Source organism: Rattus norvegicus, chromosome 6, assembly GCF_036323735.1.
Source record: "Rattus norvegicus strain BN/NHsdMcwi chromosome 6, GRCr8, whole genome shotgun sequence".
Classification (NCBI taxonomy): Eukaryota; Metazoa; Chordata; class Mammalia; order Rodentia; family Muridae; genus Rattus; species Rattus norvegicus.
Genome location: NC_086024.1, coordinates 90182296 through 90207494, shown reverse-complemented (window position 1 = coordinate 90207494; position 25199 = coordinate 90182296). Strand labels below are relative to the sequence as shown.

Sequence of the window (25199 nt, the reverse complement as noted above, 5' to 3'; positions counted from 1 at the left end):
TCCGTCTTGTCTAATTGGGTGGCTGTATATGTATGGGCCACATGTGGGGCAGGCTCTGAATGGGTGTTCCTTCTGTGTCTGTTTTAATCTTTGCCTCTCTCTTCCCTGCCAAGGGTATTCTTGTTCCCCTTTTAAAGAAGGAGTGAAGCATTCACATTTTGATCATCCGTCTTGAGTTTCATTTGTTCTAGGCATCTAGGGTAATTCAAGCATTTGGGCTAATAGCCAGAAGTGCTCTCTCTTTGTTGAGTCATTGAATGGTTTAGGTATAAGTATAATTGTGGCTTCATAGAATGACTGGGATTTTATGTGGCTTAAGCTCAGATAGATTTTGTGCATACTCTCATGGCTATTGCCCTTTCATATATACTGTTACCCTAATGTATCTGGAAACCACTGTTTGGCTGTAGGCACCCACTATCTCTGGCTCTGTCAATCTCCTCTTCCTGGATGATCCTGAACTCTGAAATGGGAGGGTGTGACATAGAAGTTTCATTTGGGTCACCTGACCACTCAGGTGGGTCAGTCTCTTACTTTAGTTAACTTTTTAAAAAAATTGGTTATTTTGTTTATTTACTTTTCAAATATTATTTCCCTGGCTGCCTCCAACCCCGTCATTCTACTCCCACTCCCCCTGCCTCCATGAAGGTGCTCTCCCACCCATCCACCTATTCCCACCCACTGCCCTATCAATCCCCTACTCTGGGGCATGAAGCCTTCAAGGGACCCAGGACTTCCCCTCCCTCTGATGCCAGACAAAGCCATCCTCTGCATATGTACAGTTGGAGCCATGGGTCCTCTACTCTGGTTGGTGGTTCAGTCCCTGGGAACTCTGGGAGTGGTGATTCTGTTTGCTTGATATTGTTGTTCCTCCCATGGTGTTGTAAAGCCCCTGAGTTCCTTTAGTCCTTCTCCCAACTCCTCCATTGGGGTTCCAGGGCTCAGTCAGATATTTGGCTGCAAGCACCCAAATCTGTATCCCTAAGGCTCTGACAGAGCCTCTCAGGTGGTATCTATATCAGGTCCCTGTCAGTAAGCACTCCTTGGCATCAGCCAGTGTCTGGGTTTCGTCGCTGCACATGGGATGGATCCTCAGGTCAGTCAGTCCCTGGACAGCCCCTCCTTCAGTCTCTGCTCCACTCCAGTCCTGCATTCTGTTTAGACAGGAGTAATTCTGGGTTAAAATTTTGTAAAGGGTGGGTGGCTCTTAACATGTCAGTCACATAAACACATAAATTAGTCTAAGAAGTGCTGTTCACTCCACCAAGTCTAAACATCTCTGCACAACTTCAACTCTCTCTTTCTCTCTCTCTCTCTCTCTCTCTCTCTCTCTCTCTCTCTCTCTCTCTGCGCTTACTGAAAATAATTACTAGCTTCCTTTTGCTTCTACTCTTGTCAATTATTTGTTTAATGTAGCCATAGCTATTTTACAAGCTTACTCAAAACATGACCTGTTTCTGCTCAATGTTCTCTAGTGAAAACTCTCGTCTTTATCCTAGAGTGAAATCACCAGACCATATAATAGTGAGACACTGGAGCCTGGTAGTGGTTCCCTGTGGCTACCGCGTTGTCATGCATATGTTGGAACCTTTTATAGACTCTGCCTGAAAGGACTGTTCTTCACTTACCTTTCCTTGTCAGGTGTTTGCTTTGTTGCTCTTTTCCTGGATTTATATTGACCACCCCACTGGAACTATGAAGGCACACCTCTTGCTGCGAGGGCTAACCCTGTTTTGTTTTTACTGCACAAAGTATGTTTAGCTTTGCCATAGCAAATGTTGGACCAGACAAAATTAAATAACTGGAAAGGAATTTATTTCAGCAGGGGACACAAAATCTCCAAATTGCCTGAATTCTATTTTCCGAACCAAAAGCCTGGAGAGTTTTAAGAGCAGGAGTGGGAAGGATCTTAGGCCAGCTTTGTATACAAATTGGTCTTACTCTGAAGAAAAGTAAAGTCCCTTAAATCTTCAGGGGCAGGAAGAAGTTTTACAACATAAGCCATCCAAAGTTAGTCTCTACCCTCCCACAGAAACCTGCAGGCATTACTATCTTTCTTCACAACTATATTTCAAAATATGAAAAAAATTACATTTCACAGCAAGACACTGCTATGTTGTAAAACAGTCAAGAAGCTACGAGAAGATTTATATTTCCAAGAGGAAGAGAAAGAATTTACACTTTAAGTTTTCTAAAGTATATGTTCCAAGAAAAGGAGGGTAGATAGTTCTCTGGTTAGGCCATCTGGATTCTAAAAGTGTATGAGAACATGGTGGTCAGAAGCCTAGAAGAAAGTATACAAGGAGTCACCTTTTATATTTGTTTAGCCTTCCTTTGGAATATATATTCCACCCATAGGGAACTATCTTCTCTGTCTTACTCACCTATATTAAAGAAACAAAACAAAACCTACTGGATGTAAATGTGAATAAGACCCTCTGTGTCTGCAGAAAAAACTGACTGCCTAGCAATACAGTACTGTGGAGAGATTAGAATGTTGCAGGTCCAGACCTCAATTACCTTACTCTGGGCTAGTTTTAGCCCATGAATAGCTATTCTTTTCCCACCTCAGTTAGTGCTAACACCCATGTGACTAATAGATAAAAACATTTCAGAGTCTGTTATCAGACTCAGCTCTCTCACTAACTCACAAGCTAAGGAGGTAATTGGATAGTATCTGAGACCTATAGAAAACTGTACCCCATCTTGCTATAAGCACCTCTCTGGTGTATCCACCAATGCATTTTAAGTTTGCCCTGTATGACTTTGTTGTTTTGCAAAATTATAAAACATCTCTTCTATGTTTGAACATTACATTTGGGAACTAAATGTATGTTCCTGGGTCATGGTGACTTGTATATGCTCTAGAATAAAACTATATCTTTAATTTCTTTGGGACAAGAACTGTTTCTCTTGTTGACAGGAATAAGGTCTTGATTCTAACATATAAATTCTAGTATGAGAAAAACATTTAAGGAAAAGAAAGAATTTTGTTGTGAATTAAGTAAAAAGACTAGAGCTGCAGAAATGAATCAGAGGTTAAGAGCACTGTCTGTTCTTCTAGAGGTCCTAAGTTCAATACCCAGCAACCACATGATGGCTTGTAACCATATATAACAAGATCTGGTGCCCTTTTCTGGCCTTAACTCATATAAGCACATTTTTACAGTATAGTCTCATATGAACATGCTATTTCTGTGGGCTGTTGAAGATGGTAAGATAAGTCGAAGTAACACAAGGTTGTGAAGTGAGTATGCAAATTCAGACCTTTCTTTAGAAGAAAGATGGACAATCAATACTAGAGAAAAATCACATATAACCTCAACTGATATTTTGAAGATATATCTGAGTCAAAAGCAATATTGTTTTCAATTAAAACTAAACACAAAACTTCTCAACTATTATCAGGAAACAAAGCCCTGAACTGACTGCCTTTGGCTTTCTTCACAGTTAACGCATTGGGGTTTAACAAGTGTGAAAGAAATTAGTAATCGATGCAATGAAGTTTGTGATAATTTGAGATTGAGGCATATGGGAAATGGACTGAAGAGATAGCTGATTTGGTAAAGAGACTATTGTGCAAGCATGAGATCTTTAGTATGATCCCTATTACCTACATAATAAAGGCACATATATGTATATGTAAAGGCACACACACACACGCACACATACACACACACACAAATACACACACACACATATATGTATGTATGTATATATGTATATATACACACACACACATATATATATGTAAAATTATTATTAAAAGAAAATTCTAGTTCCAAGGGTGGAGTACACTTGTCTGGCTTTTTGATCTGGGAGGCTCCCAAGTGTTTCCCCAAAATACAGAAAATTGTCACTCTTGCTGTTTTCAACGAAGATGAAAAGGTAGAACTCTGTTGCTGGAGAAATTACATACTTCTGTTTCAGAGCACAGAGAAATCTGGGAAATTTCTTCCTGTTGGTTAACACAGTGCTGGGAGTGGCTATGGGGATAATTTTCATCAGTCACTTTACTTATCTCTGGACTCTGTGTACAACAAAACCTACCAGCCATGCAGAATAAGCCCATTGGTGCAATAGGGGGCAGACATGTTATGTGGGTAAGCAATAAGTTTCCAGTTGGATTTAATGATCACTCCACAAAAAGGAATTAACTTCTGGTGCTGTAAACTGTTCAGAAGACTGTGAATAAAGTCATAGACCCTAATGGGAAAGCCCTTGCTGTGGCATTCCTAAATGGACATTATATGTCCATCAACTTGCCTTCTAAATAATGTTTATTCACATAGATTAATGCTATTTTCTACTTTTAGTGAGAAAAACTTCTTTGTGCTGAAGTCATAACTGGTCAAAGTAATGAGAATAAATAAATGGTGATTACAGAGAGCTGTAAACGTTATGTTTATATTACACCTTCCGAGGCTCACAGAACATTGTAGAAGGAAGGACAAAAGAATGTAGGACTCAAAGAAAGGGAGGGAAGAACAGCCACGTGCCTTGGTGAGCTAACAGTATCATGACTAACTGCATGAGTGAGGCCATCAGCACCCTGTTGTAGAAGGGGAAGGGAGTCGTAGCACCTGCCCCCAAAGATTTATGGAAAAGTTAATGGTTGATAGGAGGAGGGACATTTTCTTCAGTTTTGTAGCCAGTGGTAAGGTGCCATGCTATTGTAATTTATACTCATGGCCCTGTAAACAACATCAATAAAACTCTTTGGGGCACATACATACATACATACATACATACATACATACATACATACACAAACACAGCAAAAACAAAAACATGAAAGCAGTGTGGCTATAGTTGGGAAGAATGGGTTTAGTGGATTATCAGGGTAGTAGAGAGACCAAAGAGGTAAAAAAAATAGTGGAGATAAATATGATCGAAATAGATTTGTTAATTAAATACATTATGCATGTGAAATATCATAGTGAAATATGATTAATTTCTGTTAAAACATTATAAAAATGCTAAAATTTATCTTAAGACCCTAAAGATGGACACAAGAAGAGATCACTTATCTCTTTCACTTTTTCCAGTGTGACCACATCAAATTAATCTGTTTTCTGCTTGTTGAAAAATATAAAAGGAAAAACAAAAAAAATAAACAAAAGCCAACCATAGTGGCTTGTGCTTCTAACCCCAGCAAGAAGAGGTGCAAATAGTCAGATCCCTGGGAATCTTCTACAACAAATGTTAGGCCACCAAGTGAGCCTGTTCAATAAAGGTATCTGCCTACTGAGGAAGACAGTCAAGGTCAGCCTCTCGTACCGACGTGTATACACATACACATGAACACATAAAAAAATAAATAATATGTGGAAAACTCATGCTAACAACAATGTGCATTTTAATATGAATTTTAGAGTTTTATAGGCAAACATCATATACTTACATTTATGAAACACGGCTGTTGATGTAGCTCAGTTGTGTCAAATGCTTCCCTATCATGCCAGGGGCCCTGTGTTTGACTTCCTAGTGTTGCCTACATTGGATTTAGTGGCCAATGCCTGGAATCCCAGCACTATTTGAAAAATAATAGAAGGATAACAAGGTCAAAGCCATCTTTGCCCAGTATGGGATACTTAAGTCAATCTCTCAAGGAAACAAAAGAGGGTAAAACAAATCTGCTTTATCATAAAACAAATGGAATTATTAAACGTGAATAGAATTCCATACTGAGAGCTCTTGAATTTTAACAAAAAAGAGATTTAGAGCTAGAAAGTGTTTGTCAAATGTCATATAACTAGTTGAATGGGAACAGCTGTCATTTCATCTGGCACTGGGCTAACTATGGAACAGAACCATTGGCAAGTGCTGTCACTTAGTACTCATGTGGCCAGGACAGCGTGTGCCACTGTTGATTTCTCATTTATTTTGTTTTCTATATAATTTTTTAAACCTCATCTTCTGATCCTCAAAGGAAGTGCAATCCTAGTGGAGAGAAATTTGTATCACCACTGCCATGTAATACTATCTTCAGGCACAAAGCCATTCCATTATCCAGCTTCTAAATTGTTCATAATCAGAACAGTCATGCTTCAGCCATCAACGAAGGGTTAATCTTACTGTTCCCTCTCCAGTCATCTTAATTCGTAATTGATGAAGTATAAAGAGCTTTAAAACCAGATGTATACTTATTTTTTATTGAGAAAAGAAGGATCACAACCCAATTTGATGTACCATGAAAAATTCATCAGGAAAGTATCTTCTTTTCTACTAAAAACAGAAAGAAGTCAACAAATTTTAAACACATTCTGAAACAGTTCACTGAAAATCTGGTTTCTGGGACCCTCTGGAGAAAATTTATGTGAATGATGAATTTAAATATTAAAAATGGCACAATTGCAACTGATGTTGAGTTGCCAACTTTAGTCTTTTCTCCAATGCTCTGTGACTATCAAATCTATATTGTAAAGGACAAATATAGACAAGAATAGTCTAAACTTCCTTTCTATAAAAATTGCAATATAAGTGATTTCTATTCTTTGTATTTTAAGAAACAAAATGGCATCTAATAGGTTTTAAGAAGACATAGAGAAACAAATTAAATAAAACCACAGAAATAAATGAATTTTTTATTAGGTATATAAATCTTCTGTTCTTTTATTAAGTCCTTCAAAGATTTATTAAATTTTCCCTGATTTGAGAAACACTGCAGAACTGTAATAAAAAAGATGGATGGATTTTAATTCAGTTTTTATAATGATCCAATGGGTTGATTGTAACATTTTGATGTAGAGGATATAGATAGTATAAAGAGGATTTATTTTTAAATTACATTTTTGAGAGTTATAGTAGGTTCTTCAGCACATTTAATTGTCATTAGACACTGAGTTTTCTCTTTAATATCTAACTATCAATGATCAATTTTTAATTCCAATGAATTACAAGAGGTGCACTTACACAGTGTTCTTCAAAATCTATCAGAAATAAATAACTTGAAAACATCATTTTCCCACTATATGTATACCTGCAGGCATACTAAATAAGTAGAATGTTGCTCCTTTATTAAAATTCTATTTTTTGAGAATGTTCATTATGCTACTGTGCTAGTTCAAGCAAGCTTAGAATAAAACATCTATTTTCAGCTATTATTTAGAGTGTGCCTCCTTTTTGGCCACTGGCACTGTGAATTGTGTGTGAAGATACAAAATTTTCGTGTGTCACAAAAATTATAAAATTATGTGTTCAACTTTCTTCTGGGAAGAGCTGTGAGTTGCTGTTCAGTTGCTGTTATTGCCTTCAGCTTGGCTGCATGTACTCATGCTTCAGACTCTAGCAAAATATCCTCTTTCTTCAGTGGCTCACGGACAGATAGATAGAAAAGTACCACATAAGAGGTTCCTGGTGAAGGTCTTGGGCTTCAAACTTCTCATAAAGTCTTCACTTGGGTATAATATGTAATAAACTCATGAATGTACCTTTTACATTTTATTTACATTTGTAAATAAAAAGGAAAGGAAACATTGAACCTATATGTCAAGCAAATACTACTCTAGCTAACCACATTACTCTTAGATTTCATGATTACACAATTTAAAGTATTCTTTTGTAAGTGTTGTAATTATTTTTACAGTGGAATAGCTTGGATGTCTATTTGGATTTAAAGAACTAAATACTGATCAAGGTTCTGTAATTTGGATTATAAAATCTTGCTTTAATAAAATTTCCTTAAACATTGACAGAAAATAAAGTAATTGGGTAAGTCAAACATTATGGCTTCTTCTTGTGATCCCTGTACTTGGGAGATTGAGGGGAAAGAACTGCATAGAATTAAATTAAAGGGAAGCTAGGGTTGCTTTGTGAGTTCCGGCTTTGCTCTGGCTACAGAGTAAGATTCAGCCTCAAAAGAATAAAGCATTAATAAATAAATAGAAGGAAACTGAAAACACTTCAAGGTTTGTGGCTGGAGATGAGTGGACATACTGAGAATTATTTGGGTTGGTGGAAATAAAGGCAATAAGATATGGTTGGATCTTGAATATGGTTTGAAACTGTTGACTGATTAGATATGGAATGTGAGAAATATCCCAGTGATCACACCAGTTCTGAAGGATGAACACCTGAACTGATGGGGTTCACTACCTATTGATAAGAGATTTGGGAAGGATACTGTGAGGTTTTCTTTGGACATGGGTAGTTTAAGGTGTCAGTTAGACCTCCAGGAAATTTCTATTGGGTAAAAACCTTTATTCATTGACCCTTTAGCAAGAATGCAGTTTCCAAATCAGTCCCTTTGCCCTGTCTTTATTTATTTCCAGACTATGCTATGCAGTGTCACCAGGTAACTAAGTCAGAAAGGATAGACTATAGGGAACAACTCCCGAGTTGAAATGTAAATTTTTATCTACCAAGGTACAGGTGATTTTTTCTTTTTTTTTTAATTGAGTATTTTATTTACTTACATTTCAAGTATTATCTCCTTTCCTGGTTTCCCCTCCACAAACTCCCGTTCCCATCCCCCTTCCCCCTGCTTCTATGAGGTGCTCCCCAACCCTCCTAACTACCCCCTGACTCCTGCCTTACCGCCCTAGTATTCCCCTATACTGGGGTATCGAGCCTTCACAGAACCAAAGGCCTCCCCTCCCATTGATGCCAGATAAGGCCATCCTCTGTTACATATGTGGCTGAAACCGTGGGTCCCTCCATGTGTACTCTTTGGTTGGTGGTTTAGTCCCTAGGAGCTCTCGGGAGTTTGGTTGGTTGATATTGTTCTTCTTCCTATGGGATTGCAAACCCCCTGACCTCCTTCAGTCCTTCCCCTAACGCCTTCATTGGTGTCTCTGTGCTCAGTCCAATTGACTGCAAGCATACACATCTGTATTGGTCAGTCTCTGGCAGAGCCTCTCAGGAGACAGCTATGTCAGGATCGTTTTATCAAGCACTTCTTGGCATCAACAATAGTGTCTGAGTTTGGTGTCTATATATGGGATGGAACCCCATGTGAGGCAGTCTCTACAGATGAAAATTTAAAGGTACAGACTTTATGAAATGACAGTAATGGGCAAAGCATGGATGATAACTGTACCAAAGCTTAAAGGCTGAGTGGAGCCTCTACTGCTTTAGAAACATTGACAGTGTTGATTCAAAGAGAAAGAAAGAGAGATGATTTTCTGGAAATCGTGCTTACAAGTGCGCATGTTAGCTTGAGTTTCTTTAAAGGCAGATTCTGAGATAAGTATTAGATAAGAAAATTTATTTGGGAAATTTATTCACATATATTTACCTTATGAATAGTAAAGTATATCTTTAATGGGTTAACATGTGGAAAACAGTGCTTTGAAAATACCAAGTGGGAAATTAATATTCGCAACAACAACTTCTTAGTTTTTACTGTCAATATGTCACACCAAGAATCACCTGCATCAAAAGTCTTTTTTTTTTCTTTTTTTTTTTTTATTAACTTGAGTATTTCTTATATACATTTCAAGTGTTATTCCCTTTCCCGGTTTCCGGACAAACATCACCCTCCCCCCTCCCCTTCCTTATGGGTGTTCCCCTCCCAAACCTCCCCCCATTGCCACCCTCCCCGCATAGTCTAGTTCACTGGGGGTTCAGTCTTAGCAGGACCCAGGGCTTCCCCTTCCACTGGTGCTCTTACTAGGATATTCATTGCTACCTATGGGGTCAGAGTCCAGGGTCAGTCCATGTATAGTCTTTAGGTAGTGGCTTAGTCCCTGGACGCTCTGGTTGCTTGACATTGTTGTACTTTTGGGGTCTCAAGCACCTTCAAGCTCTTCCAGTTCTTTCTCTGATTCCTTCAACGGGGGACCTATTCTCAGTTCAGTGGTTTGCTGCTGGCATTCGCCTCTGTATTTGCTGTATTCTGGCTGTGTCTCTCAGGAGCGATCTACATCCGGCTCCTGTCGGTCTGCACTTCTTTGCTTCATCCATCTAGTCTAATTGGGTGGCTGTATATGTATGGGCCACCTGTGGAGCAGGCTCTGAATGGGTGTTCCTTCAGTCTCTGTTTTAATCTTTGCCTCTCCCTTCTCTGCCAAGGGTATTCTTTTTCCTCATTTAAAGAAGGAGTGAAGCATTCACATTTTGATCATCCGTCTTGAGTTTCGTTTGTTCTAGGGATCTAGGGTAATTCAAGCATTTGGGCTAATAGCCACTTATCAATGAGTGCATACCATGTATGTCTTTCTGTGAGTGGGTTAGCTCACTCAGGATGATATTTTCCAGTTCCAACCATTTGCCTACGAATTTCATAAACTCGTTGTTTTTGATAGCTGAGTAATATTCCATTGTGTAGATGTACCACATTTTCTGTATCCATTCCTCTGTTGAAGGGCATCTGGGTTCTTTCCAGTTTCTGGCTATTATAAATAAGGCTGCGATGAACATAGTGGAGCACGTGTCTCTTTTATATGTTGAGGCATCTTTTGGGTATATGCCCAAGAGAGGTATGGCTGGATCCTCAGGCAGTTCAATGTCCAATTTTCTGAGGAACCTCCAGACTGATTTCCAGAATGGTTTTACCAGTCTGCAATCCCACCAACAATGGAGGAGTGTTCCTCTTTCTCCACATCCTCGCCAGCATCTGCTGTCACCTGAGTTTTTGATCTTAGCCATTCTCACTGGTGTGAGGTGAAATCTCAGGGTTGTTTTGATTTGCATTTCCCTTATGACTAAAGATGTTGAACATTTCTTTAGGTGTTTCTCAGCCATTCGGCATTCCTCAGCTGTGAATTCTTTGTTTAGCTCTGAACCCCATTTTTTAATAGGGTTATTTGTTTCCCTGCGGTCTAACTTCTTGAGTTCTTTGTATATTTTGGATATAAGGCCTCTATCTGTTATAGGATTGGTAAAGATCTTTTCCCAATCTGTTGGTTGCCGTTTTGTCCTAACCACAGTGTCCTTTGCCTTACAGAAGCTTTGCAGTTTTATGAGATCCCATTTGTCGATTCTTGATCTTAGAGCATAAGCCATTGGTGTTTTGTTCAGGAAATTTTTTCCAGTGCCCATGTGTTCCAGATGCTTCCCTAGTTTTTCTTCTATTAGTTTGAGTGTGTCTGGTTTGATGTGGAGGTCCTTGATCCACTTGGACTTAAGCTTTGTACAGGGTGATAAGCATGGATCGATCTGCATTCTTCTACATGTTGCCCTCCAGTTGAACCAGCACCATTTGCTGAAAATGCTATCTTTTTTCCATTGGATGGTTTTGGCTCCTTTGTCAAAAATCAAGTGACCATAGGTATGTGGGTTCATTTCTGGGTCTTCAATTCTATTCCATTGGTCTATCTGTCTGTCTCTGTACCAATACCATGCAGTTTTTATCACTATTGCTCTGTAATACTGCTTGAGTTCAGGGATAGTGATTCCCCCTGAAGTCCTCTTATTGTTGAGGATAGCTTTAGCTATCCTGGGTTTTTTTTTATTCCAGATGAATTTGCAAATTGTTCTGTCTAACTCTTTGAAGAATTGGATTGGTATTTTGATGGGGATTGCATTGAATCTGTAGATTGCTTTTGGTAAAATGGCCATTTTTACTATATTAATCCTGCCAATCCATGAGCATGGGAGATCTTTCCATCTTCTGAGGTCTTCTTCAATTTCTTTCCTCAGTGTCTTGAAGTTCTTATTGTACAGATCTTTTACTTGCTTGGTTAAAGTCACACCGAGGTACTTTATATTATTTGGGTCTATTATGAAGGGTGTCGTTTCCCTAATTTCTTTCTCGGCTTGTTTCTCTTTTGTATAGAGGAAGGCAACTGATTTATTTGAGTTAATTTTATACCCAGCCACTTTGCTGAAGTTGTTTACCAGCTTTAGTAGTTCTCTGGTGGAACTTTTGGGATCGCTTAAATATACTATCATGTCGTCTGCAAATAGTGATATTTTGACCTCTTCTTTTCCGATCTGTATCCCCTTGATCTCCTTTTGTTGTCTGATTGCTCTGGCTAGAACTTCAAGAACTATATTGAATAAGTAGGGAGAGAGTTGGCAGCCTTGTCTAGTCCCTGATTTTAGTGGGATTGCTTCAAGTTTCTCTCCATTTAGTTTAATGTTAGCAACTGGTTTGCTGTATATGGCTTTTACTATGTTTAGGTATGGGCCTTGAATACCTATTCTTTCCAGGACTTTTATCATGAAGGGGTGTTGAATTTTGTCAAATGCTTTCTCAGCATCTAATGAAATGATCATGTGGTTCTGTTCTTTCAGTTTGTTTATATGATGGATCACGTTGATGGTTTTCCTTATATTAAACCATCCCTGCATGCCTGGGATGAAGCCTACTTGATCATGGTGGATGATTGTTTTGATGTGCTCTTGAATTCGGTTTGCCAGAATTTTATTGAGTATTTTTGCGTCGATATTCATAAGGGAAATTGGTCTGAAGTTCTCTTTCTTTGTTGGGTCTTTGTGTGGTTTAGGTATAAGAGTAATTGTGGCTTCATAGAAGGAATTCGGTAGGGCTCCATCTGTTTCAGTTTTGTGGAATAGTTTGGATAATATTGGTATAAGGTCTTCTATGAAGGTTTGATAGAATTCTGCACTAAACCCGTCTGGACCTGGGCTCTTTTTGGTTGGGAGACCTTTAATGACTGCTTCTATTTCCTTAGGAGTTATGGGGTTGTTTAACTGGTTTATCTGTTCCTGATTTAACTTCGATACCTGGTATCTGTCTAGGAAATTGTCCATTTCCTGAAAATTTTCAAGTTTTGTTGAATATAGGTTTTTATAGTAAGATCTGATGATTTTTTGAATTTCCTCTGAATCTGTAGTTATGTCTCCCTTTTCATTTCTGATTTTGTTAATTTGGACGCACTCTCTGTGTCCTCTCGTTAGTCTGGCTAAGGGTTTATCTATCTTGTTGATTTTCTCAAAGAACCAACTTTTGGTTCTGTTGATTCTTTCTATGGTCCTTTTTGTTTCTACTTGGTTGATTTCAGCTCTGAGTTTGATTATTTCCTGCCTTCTACTCCTCCTGGGTGTATTTGCTTCTTTTTGTTCTAGAGCTTTTAGGTGTGCTGTCAAGCTGCTGACATATGCTCTTTCCTGTTTCTTTCTGCAGGCACTCAGCGCTATGAGTTTTCCTCTTAGCACAGCTTTCATTGTGTCCCATAAGTTTGGGTATGTTGTACCTTCATTTTCATTAAATTCTAAAAAGTTTTTAATTTCTTTCTTTATTTCTTCCTTGACCAGGTTATCATTGAGTAGAGCATTGTTCAATTTCCACGTATATGTGGGCATTCTTCCCTTATTGTTATTGAAGACCAGTTTTAGGCCGTGGTGGTCCGATAGCACGCATGGGATTATTTCTATCTTTCTGTACCTGTTGAGGCCCGTTTTTTGACCAATTATATGGTCAATTTTGGAGAAAGTACCATGAGTAGCTGAGAAGAAGGTATATCCTTTTGCTTTAGGATAGAATGTTCTATAAATATCCGTTAAGTCCATTTGGCTCATGACTTCTCTTAGTCTGTCTACATCTCTGTTTAATTTCTGTTTCCATGATCTGTCCATTGATGAGAGTGGGGTGTTGAAATCTCCCACTATTATTGTGTGAGGTGCAATGTGTGTTTTGAGCTTTAGTAAGGTTTCTTTTACATATGTAGGTGCCCTTGTATTTGGGGCATAGATATTTAGGATTGAGACTTCATCTTGGTGGATTTTTCCTTTGATGAATATGAAGTGTCCTTCCTTATCTTTTTTGATGACTTTTAGTTGAAAATTGATTTTATTTGATATTAGAATGGCTACTCCAGCTTGCTTCTTCTGACCATTTGCTTGGAAAATTGTTTTCCAGCCTTTCACTCTGAGGTAATGTCTGTCTTTGTCTCTGAGGTGTGTTTCCTGTAGGCAGCAGAATGCAGGGTCCTCGTTGCGTATCCAGTTTGTTAATCTATGTCTTTTTATTGGGGAGTTGAGGCCATTGATATTGAGAGATATTAAGGAATAGTGATTATTGCTTCCCGTTATATTCATATTTGGAAGTGAGGTTATGATTGTGTGCTTTCATTCTCTTTGTTTTGTTGCCAAGATGATTAGTTTCTTGCTTCTAGGGTATAGCTTGCCTCCTTATGTTGGGCTTTACCATTTATTATCCTTTGTAGTGCTGGATTTGTAGAAAGATATTGTGTAAATTTGGTTTTGTCATGGAATATCTTGGTTTCTCCATCTATGTTAATTGAAAGTTTTGCAGGATACAGTAACCTGGGCTGGCATTTGTGTTCTCTTAGGGTCTGTATGACATCTGTCCAGGATCTTCTGGCCTTCATAGTTTCTGGCGAAAAGTCTGGTGTGATTCTGATAGGTCTGCCTTTATATGTTACTTGACCTTTTTCCCTTACTGCTTTTAATATTCTTTCTTTATTTTGTGCGTTTGGTGTTTTGACAATTATGTGACGGGAGGTGTTTCTTTTCTGGTCCAATCTATTTGGAGTTCTGTAGGCTTCTTGTATGCCTATGGGTATCTCTTTTTTTATGTTAGGGAAGTTTTCTTCTATGATTTTGTTGAAGATATTTACTGGTCCTTTGAGCTGGGAGTCTTCACTCTCTTCTATACCTATTATCCTTAGGTTTGATCTTCTCATTGAGTCCTGGATTTCCTGTATGTTTTGGACCAGTAGCTTTTTCCGCTTTACATTATCTTTGACAGTTGAGTCAATGATTTCTATGGAATCTTCTGCTCCCGAGATTCTCTCTTCCATCTCTTGAATTCTGTTGGTGAAGCTTGTATCTACAGCTCCTTGTCTTTTCTTTTGATTTTCTATGTCCAGGGTTGTTTCCATGTGTTCTTTCTTGATTGCTTCTATTTCCATTTTTAATTCCTTCAACTGTTTGATTGTGTTTTCCTGGAATTCTTTCAGGGATTTTTGCGATTCCTCTCTGTAGGCTTCTACTTGTTCTCTAAGGGAGTTCTTTATGTCTTTCTTGAAGTCCTCCAGCATCATGATCAAATATGATTTTGAAACTAGGTCTTGCTTTTCTGGTGTGTTTGGATATTCCGTGTTTGCTTTGGTGGGAGAATTGGGCTCCGATGATGCCATGTAGTCTTGGTTTCTGTTGCTTGGGTTCCTGTGCTTGCCTCTCGCCATCAGATTATCTCTAGTGTTACTTTGTTCTGCTATTTATGACAGTGGCTAGACTGTCCTATAACCTGTGTGTCAGGAGTGCTGTAGACCTGTTTTCCTGTTTTCTTTCAGCCAGTTATGGGGACAGAGTGTTCTGCTTTCGGGCGTGTAGTTTTTCCTCTCTACAGGTCTTCAGCTGTTCCTGTGGGCCTGTGTCTTGAGTTCACCAGGCAGGTTTCTTGCAGGGGAAAAATTGGTCCTACCTGTGGTTCCAAGGCTCAAGTTTGCTCGTGGGGTACTGCCTAAGTCCTCTCTGCTGTGGCAGCAACCGGGAAAATCTGTGCCGCTCCTTCCGGGAGCCTCCGTGCACCAGGGTTTCAGATGACGTTTGGTGTTTTCCTCTGGCGCCTGGATGTGCACAGAGTGCAGTCTCTTCTGGTTTCCCAGGCGTGTCCGCCTCTCTGAAGGTTCAGCTCTCCCTCCCACGGGATTTGGGTGCAGAGAACTGTTTATCCGGTCTGTTTCCTTCAGGTTCCGGCAGTGTCTCAGGCGCAGGGGTCCTGCCGCTCCCGGGCCCTCCCCTACGGGAACCCAGAGGCCTTATACAGTTGCCTCTTGGGCCAGGGATGTGGGCAGGGGTGGGCAGTGTTGGTGGTCTCCTCCGCTCTGCAGCCTCAGGAGTGCCCACCTGATCCGGCGGTGAGGTCTCTCTTCCATGGGGTTTGGGAGCAGAGAGCTGCTGCGGTCCGGGATCCGCCGGTGTGGGACTTCCGGTAAACACAGGAAGTGCCCGGCCTTAGAGGAATTTTGCCTCTGTGTGTCCTGAGTTCACCAGGCAGGTTTCTTGCAGGGGAAAAGTTGGTCCTACCTGCAGTTCCAAGGCTCAAGTTTGCTCGTGGGGTACTGCCTAAGTCCTCTCCGCTGTGGCAGCAACCGGGAAGATCTGTGCCGTTCTTTCCAGGAGCCTCCGTGCACCAGGGTTCCAGATGGCGTTTGGTGTTTTCCTCTGGCGCCTGGATGTGCACAGAGTGCAGTCTCTTCTGGTTTCCCAGGCGTGTCCGCCTCTCTGAAGGTTCAGCTCTCCCTCCCACGGGATTTGGGTGCAGAGAACTGTTTATCCGGTCTGTTTCCTTCAGGTTCCGGCAGTGTCTCAGGCGCAGGGGTCCTGCCGCTCCCGGGCCCTCCCCTACGGGAACCCAGAGGCCTTATACAGTTGCCTCTTGGGCCAGGGATGTGGGCAGGGGTGGGCAGTGTTGGTGGTCTCCTCCGCTCTGCAGCCTCAGGAGTGCCCAACTGATCAGGCGGTGGGGTCTCTCTCCCACGGGGTTTGGGAGCAGAGAGCTTGCATCAAAAGTCTTAGTTAAGAGGTTTCCCAGATCAGATTGGCCTATGGGTAATTGTTTTGATAATCTAATGACATGATAAGGCTTGGCCTACTTTTGGCAGTGACATTTCTGATAGGTTGCCCTAGGTTGTATAAGAAAGATGCCTGAACATGATCCATGATTATTCAAGCCAGAAAACATCATTCTGCCATGGTTTTTGTACCAGGTTCCTGCCTTTAGTTCCTGTGCTCAGTGATGGAACTCAAGTTGCTTGTGACCAAGTTGTTGTTTTGAATAAATCACTCTAACAGTAAAGTAAATAATACAATTTATCAATGGTTATCATTAATAATAATGTAACTAAAGAAAGATTTGGTTATTCAGTATCAAATTGTTTCTGGAAATTAATTTTCTAACTAGAGTTTTGGCAGGAACACATTGCATTTTACATGTGTTAATCATCTTCTTTCCTATCTTCATATTCTATGTATTGTGATATATGATATTAGCAGGCAATTAATTCAGAATGATATGTGAATGATAAGCATTTTTGAGATTTGTTATGTCTGAGATAAGCTGAATCTATTTTTTTTTTACTGCAATGACTCATTTCTGATTTAAAAAGTCCATCTTTGTTTGTTTTGCTGACATCTTAGAACTCTTGAACTGTCCCATGGGATTGTTCAAATTCATTCTAGTCCATCTCTCAGATACCTGCCGTCAACTTGTATGATAGGAAAACAGCTGGTCTATTTGTAAGCCACACTTGCAGTTCAGAGCATAGATCTGAGTCAGGAAACATGTAGAAGAGCAGAGGACATTTTTTCCAGCTCCTATGTCTCCATTCCCTGAAGACAGGGGTGAGGTGAGATGCCTCTCCCATCAGTTTGCACGTATCCAAGAACTTTATGCCTGATTGTTTGGTGCTTTGCCACTTTCTGCCACATTTTTTACAATACAAAATGAGTACAAGAAAAGAAATCCGTCTCCTGCCTCAAATCTTGCTATTGTGAGTGATTGAAATCTGCTATTTTTAAGTCTAAAAGGCTTGTGAAAACATCACTTTTTTTGTGTAGGACACTCATTTAAAAAGGCATTACTGATCACTAGTACTTCATCGGGCTTTTAGGCAACTTGAAAAAATATTTGAGTTGTGTCTGTATGTCATTTATAAAAGTATTGACTGTTCTGGAGCTTTTAATGTTTCTTTTGTTCAGACTCTGTGGGTGAGATGTAACAGTGACTTAATCTTAACTCAAAATCAGAACATATTCCCACTATGAAATAGGTTGGAATGATTTCTTTAGGATGCCTTGGGATCCCTTAGACGTGTTAATACCGTAACAGAAACCAGGGAAGAACCATTAACAGACTGAGAGTTAGACCTGTGAAGTGAAAATGAGTTGTTATCTACATAGCATGAAATGAAGCAAGGAGAACAGAACATTGAGTGAAACTTGGCTGAGAGGTAGTGACTGTAGCCTGTGAGACCTAAATAGAGTTAACAATAAAGCTACTATGGAAAAACATGGTAAGGACAGTCACAGACTTAGCACATGATTAGCTCTATGGCATGGGGACTATGCAGCAATATACTGTATATGAATCTCAACACAGATACCGTAGATAGTAGAGCTGAGGGGAAGTTCAGGTACTAAACAGCATAAGAGTGGACCTTCCCATTCATTCTGGAGATGAAGTGATCACATCACGTTAGCATGGGTTGCATTGCTGCTGGTAACCTTGAGATTAAACCTCAAGAGGTATATAGAACTATAAATATTAAAACCAATATCTAGACATTCTAGATTACATTCATTAGAGAACAGTGATGTGAAATCAATTGATAAAATATAACTGTACAGCTGCCATCAATATAAGATAACGAAAAAAGAAATAAACTAAGGTAACAGGCTAAGTAAATGAACTTTGAGCACGTACCATTGATTCTTAAAATTCATTGCTTTGCTTTTTTACAACATACAACACAATAAACACAACACAGACACTAACTGAGACTAAGCAGAGCTTACATAATGTAATGAACAGTTTTGATATGGGACTAATTAAGCTTGAATTGGGCTATTATTTAAAGATCATTATTTTATAAAAAAGAAATGAATGAATGTGAGGTGTTGGTTTCTAGAAAGAAAAATATGATAAAAATTAAGCCGTCCCAAGTAATTAGCAGTCTTGTAGAGGAATTATTAGACTTTAGTCAAAAAAAGTTCAGAAAAGAAATAAGATTTTTCTTAAGGTATAGATGTTAGACTTACTTTCCATGTTGTTAGACTGTATGCTAAACATATTAAATTAGTGATATTATATGTTAGGATAAAAGACAATACTCTGTCAACTTTTTCTAATTCTAATTCACATTAAAATTAGGTGAATTGCTTTTAATAATTCAAAATATAATGAGTGTCATTGTAATTTTAAGGGTTAATTAAATGTAATTGTGAAGATAGTATAAGTGATTTTATGTCACATGTCTATATATGGAGAGTTCAAGAAGTATTCATTTATTAGACTAATCGAAATCAGTTTATAAGCAGCTGAATGGAAGGGGGGACGGTAAGGGGGATAGATGGGGGAAACACCCACATGGGGGAGGGGAAGGGGGGATTATGGACAGGAAACCAGGAAAAGGAATAACATTTGAAATTTAAATAAAGAAATATATCTAATACAAATATATAAAAATACTAAAAATCAGAAAAATAGTAATATATACTATGAATATATTTATGTAATATAAATATAGTATTAAAATGAAATAAGAAAATAAGTTGTGAATATGAAAAAATAATTATTGCTCTAGCACTTTGTTGTTCCCCAGGAGGTAGAAGGTAAATTGTTATTGCGGAAGATACATGACCCAGAGATTCATGAGCTGGGCTGACTTGAAAGCCTCCTCCCTAGGGACTAGCTTTCATGGTACCAGAAGTAGACACGCATGTTTCCATAGAAGGGAGAGAACTAACAGTCCCACCTAGCTATGATACCTAGGAACCAAATCAATGACCATAATGGCACATAAGCTTAAGGGTATTGTACAGGAACAAATATCTTGGTGGTAACCAAGAGCTCCCTAATTGGACTTCAACAGGAGGGAAACTAACTGGTCCTGGAAACCTAGCTAACCACTCAGTGCCAGTAACATCGTGGAGCTTGGAGATGAACCTACAGGGTTACTAAACCAGTACAATTCTTAACTACTTTCTAGATATTTGTTCTCATATCCACAGACAACTACAGTCTTTAGCGCTAATCAAGGAGACTTCTTTTTGTAACAGATGGAGAACACTATAGCAAACCATAGCTAATCAAAATACAGAGTTCTGGAGCACAGTCCCAATGAATATGTATCTTCAAAACATTCTCGGGGATGGAGAGATGGCTCAGAGGTTAAGAGCACTGGCTGCACTTTGAGAGGTCCTAAGTTCAATTCCCAGCAACCACATGGTGGCTCACAACCATCCGTAATGGGATCTGATGCCCTCTTCTAGTGTGCAAGTGTACATGCAGGCAGAACTCTATACATAATAAATAAATATTAAAAAAAAACAAAAACTCTCTCAAAGGTAAGGCTAATGGAACATTGGGAAAGTGGGGGCATAAATATTGTAAGAACCAGAGAATCATGGAATTTTTGTGACAGTGTATCTCATAGTAATGTCCAAAGTAATGTCCAAAGCTACAACCATAAAGTCTTACTAATAGGCTCATCTAAATATGAGCTAAACAAGGATGTTACAAATGGACATGCCAAGGTGGTTGATAAAAAACCAATGAGGCCTCAACTCTATAAGAACTGCAACTAACTAGGGAATGCTGAGAGCAAGGGAGAAATAGTCTTCCCCAGGACAGAGCACAGCAGTTGGTTGCTTAATGACAAAGGATTAGCCCTGTAAACATACTTGTTACATTATGCAAGCTATATTGTTGTACTTAGGAATATATTTGTATATTCTTTCACAAATATGTATATAACAGTAAATAATGATCAAAGCAGCCATGAATTTGAAAGAGAACAAGTAGGATAATAGTATTTGGAGGAAGAGAAAAGGAAGAGGAAGAGACAAATGATAAAAATTATAACCTCAGTGGCCCATACATATACAGCTACCCAATTAGACAAGATGGATGAAGCAAAGCAGTGCAGACCGACAGGAGCCGGATGTAGATCGCTCCTGAGAGACACAGCCAGAATACAGCAAATATAGAGGCGAATGCCAGCAGCAAACCACTGAACTGAGAATAGGTCCCCTATTGAAGGAATCAGAGAAAGAACTGGAAGAGCTTGAAGGGGCTCGAGACCCCAAAAGTACAACAATGCCAAGCAACCAGAGCTTCCAGGGACTAAGCCACTACCTAAAGACTATACATGGACTGACCCTGGACTCTGACCCCATAGGTAGCAATGAATATCCTAGTAAGAGCACCAGTGGAAGGGGAAGCCCTGGGTCCTGCTAAGACTGAACCCACAGTGAACTAGTCTATGGGGGGAGGGCGGCAATGGGGGGAGGGTTGGGAGGGGAACACCCATAAGGAAGGGGAGGGGGGAGGGGGATGTTTGCCCGGAAACCGGGAAAGGGAATAACACTCGAAATGTATATAAGAAATACTCAAGTTAATAAAAAAAAATTATAACCTCAAAAGTAAATAATTAAAAAGGAAATAGCCCTTATTCAAATGCATAAAGTTCATTAAAACATGTTAATCTAAGGATTGTGCTTCAAAGTAGAAAATATGCTTAATTAAATTATACTTTACTTACATCTGCCTGCACAGAAATTACAAAAGCTTCCTAAGTCAGTTTTTATATTAAGATATATCACCTCCCAAATTTATAGAATGTCATAAGCTTCAGATGTGCAAAATTTGCTATTTGATTGGACTAGATATTAACACAGCAAAGAAGCTCAAAAGGTAAATGAAACTCATCGTTGATAGCAAAAAAATCAAACCAAAACAAAACAAAAACCTCACCTGAGACAGAGGGGATGCTCATCCAGGACAAAGGAGTTTTCCAGGTGTGAAAGAACCCATTGTTGTAGATGAACTGACAGAACCTAGGAGTACGTGGACACGATATCAACAAAAGCGATGATATCTATGAATGCATCCCTCTGTGAGACTCCAGGATGTAAGTATTACTGTCCTGCTGGAAAAATCTGTGGGTCACAAAATTTTTGGCAGATTTTTAAGATAAAAGAATAGAGACAAATAGCATCATCCTTTTGTACCCTTCAATTCTGAAGGAAGTTATCTGGTCTGTGAGCCAGGAAGATCAGAGAACGTGAAAGGCAGGAGGGCCAACATACACTGGTGAGAAAGAGAAGGGATATAGAAATACTGACTCTGTGACTTACAAAAGAAACAATATATCCAACATTAAGCAGGAGCAGGCTGTGGTCTATTTTAGAGACATTGTGTCCAGGAAGGCCTGACTGCAGGCCTGACTAGTGGGGTGTACCCTGTGCTTGCAAAACCTCATGCTTATGGAACAACTCAAGGTAGATTTCTGTGCAAGAATTCAACATATCTACAAGAAAAAAGACTGCACCAAGCTCACCCTGGTCTAACCTGTCTGAACTTTAAACACTCAATAAGCTGTTCTCTTGCCTTCTGAGTTGTAGAGCGCCCTCCTGTGGTGAACAACGGTACTGCGCATGCGCAGGCTTTGCACCTGGCATCAGTTGGCAGGTAATATGCTAATGAGGGAGCAGCACCATGCTAATAAGATAACTCATGCTCCGCCAATCCCTGAAGGACAATTAGCATAGCCTCAGCCTGCTGTCTATATAAGGCGAGCGCTTGAGGTTCCCCTGTCCCTGTTCAAGAGAGCTGTACAGTAAACGCTTTGCTGCAAAAGGATCCTGGTGTCCGCGTGCATTCTTGCAGGCGAGACGATAGCATGGGACACTGAGTTGACTGAAAGTTAGCACAGGGTGTGAAGGAATCAAATTCTTCTGGTAAGGAAAAAAAAAAACCTAACTGGTGTATTTTAATTTTTCATAATGTTATTGTGGATTTAACAGAAATACCTATATTTACTACATTTTACTAAATGATTTGTCTTTAAATCATTGCTCCTTTTACTCTTCCCCTCTCTCCAATCAGCAGTATCTGAGATCACATGTCCATGTGAAGACTACACACTACAAAGGCTCACATCAAAGTTTTGTAAAAGTGTAGGAAAAAAGATAGAAAGGTACATTCTTTCCAATTAATGCCTAAATCATAACCCAGAGATATTGAAAATATGAAAAGTCATCAAAAGAAGCAAATAAAGTATGAGCAAAATCTTATAAGGCTTTAAAAATCCAAACATAAGTAAATGCCTAAAATGTCAGAAAAAAACAGTAAAAGTCAACTTTAAATGTTAATGACTTTAAAGAAGTTTCAAGGAAGGCAACAAGGCATAAATAAAGCGAGGAAGTCAAGATCTAGGTGAGAAAATGTGAAATGTGAAGGATATCAAGATTCTGAAAAAGAATCAAATAGAATCATTGGAAACAAAAGCATCGATCAACTAAATTAGAAAAGAAAGAATGAACAAACCAATAAATGAACATAAGAAAGAAAAAAGAGAAAGATGGACAGACAGAATAGTAGACTAAACAAAAACACGGGTCGGGGGGGAAACAGGGGTGAAAGACAAAGACGATAATTAGGAAGATAATACAGCCAGTAAACAGCAAATTACAATAAACGTTACTGTCACATCTGAGAGTCCAGGACCACAGTCTTCGTACAAACGTGGGGAGAGGAGAATGAACTTTTAAAGGCATAGAAAAACAATTCAACAAAACTATAGTAATACTTAAGGGAAAATATAGGCATACAGGGAAAGTAATTTAGAATCAAAAATAGATAAAGAGGAAAGAACCACTTCAAGACACATTACCATTACAATGTCAAAACTGCAGAATGAGAAAAATTCAAAAGCATAATAGAAAAATACCAAATGAATTACAAAGGCAAACTAATAACATCACATCTCTCAGCAGAAATGCCCTTGAAAGTTAATGACTGCTAATCAAGATTTTCATATCCAGTAAAGTTACTTTTAAAAATCAATATAGCGATAAAGACATTTCAAACAAGCTCAGATTCTAGAACTTTATGACCAACTAATCAGTACTTCAGAAAATATTTAATACAGTCTTCAGCACAGAAGAACATCATCTTAGTTATTACAGCACAGAACAATGTAGCTGTCCTGAGAGAAATAGATGAATAAAAGAGAATTAGAAAAAAATTAACGGTATACAAAATTATATAAATAATGGAGACTGAACTCTCAGATCTTTACGGTAAATACGTGACTGAGGAAATCAGGAAGTTTTAGTCTTAGAAATAAATGGAAACTAAAACTCAATTCATAAGTAATTTTGGAGTATATCAAAGGAAGTTTTAGAAAGAAGGATTATACCTATGAATAATGCACTGAAATATCAGAGAAATCTCAAATTAACAACCTAATGATGTACTCAAGTTCTTGAAAATGGAAGAACAAACTAAACTCAGAATTAAAAGATAAAAATAAATAATCAATGTCAGGGCCAAAAGTAATGCATGCACATGAAAACAACAAAAGCAGCTGTCTATTTTTTTAAAAAAAGAAATAAGTAGAAGTGAAAATAGTTAAAAGAATTAATAAAATGAAGAGTGAGTTCTTTGGAAGGATGAAAATTGGCACACTCTTGCCTAGACTTATCCAAAGAAAGATGTAATTCCTAAATAAAAGGTAGACATGAAAAAGAACAGATACTAGTAGAATTTGGATATCCATTGGGGTATTTTATAAACCTATTTTAATAACAATGGAAAATCTGAAGGAATAAGATAATTTCACACACATATGATTTATCAAAAATACATATAGAAAATAAAAGACACAAGCAGTTCAACACTAAGCAATGTCATCAAATCTGTATAAAGAGTGTTCTAAGTAAAAATATTCAGAACTGGGATTGTTACTGAATTCTATTACATATTTAAGGAGAAGTGAACGATATTATTCTCCAGTTCTTCCCATAAAACTTAAATGAGAGTGTCTTAGTCAGGGTTTCTATTCCTGCACAAAACATCATGACCAAGAAGTAAGTTGGGGAGGAAAGGGTTTATTCAACTTACACTTCCATATTGCTGTTCATCACCAAAGGAAGTCGGGACTGGCACACAAGCGGGTCAGGAAGCAGGAGCTGATGAGAAATCTATGAATTTGCCCAATGAATATATCCTAGCAAAAACAAATAAAATGAATAATGCACGGAAATCAGGAAGTTTTGATGAAACAATGGAGTGGGTATGACAAATTTAAATGAGTGAAATACCTGCCGGCAGTAACGTGAGATTCATATTTTTTTATTTCACACTACAATATTATTTGGGAATTATGCAGTGGTTCATGTATTCAAAAGAGGAACAACTTACTAAACTCAGTAAAGACATGGAGTGATGAACCTTGGTAAGGATCGAGGTCTAGATGCCCAAATAAAAAAGGCAATCTTAGCATGATTCACACCCACCAAGATTATTAAAGATAGTTAGGCCACTTTTGAGTTTTATGGACTTTGTTTTTAATTATATGTGTATGGGAGTTGTGTAGGTGTGGGGGCAGGTGCTGGAGGAGGCCAGAAGAGGTCAAAGAATCCCTTGGAGCTAGAGTTTCAAGTGATTTTACAAGTGATTGTGAGCTGCCTTCTGTGGGTTCTGGGAACCAAACTTGGAGCCTCTTTAAGAGCAACACACTCCTTTAACAACTGACAAGTCTCTATAGCTTCCATTTAAAATTTTTATATCAGTAATAATATTTAGGGCAAAAACT

General features: G+C 38.7%; 2 long non-coding RNA genes across 4 annotated transcripts in view; one reads left to right on the top strand and one right to left on the bottom strand.

Annotated features, from left to right (window-relative positions):
- LOC108351243 (uncharacterized) lies at positions 1–22021 on the bottom strand. Its single transcript, XR_001838443.3, has 3 exons — positions 21353–22021; positions 5405–5533; positions 1–1154 (listed from the first exon to the last, which is right to left on the bottom strand). It is a non-coding gene; the product is annotated as an uncharacterized LOC108351243 (long non-coding RNA).
- LOC108351242 (uncharacterized) overlaps positions 20995–25199 on the top strand; it is a 122193-nt gene continuing 117988 nt past the window's right edge. For 2 of the 3 annotated variants that reach the window (XR_005505984.2, XR_010052696.1), the window contains exon 1: positions 20995–22338. This is a non-coding gene — a long non-coding RNA (uncharacterized LOC108351242). The remainder of the gene's footprint in view (positions 22339–25199) is intronic. The other variant, XR_001838442.3, reaches the window with a different exon arrangement.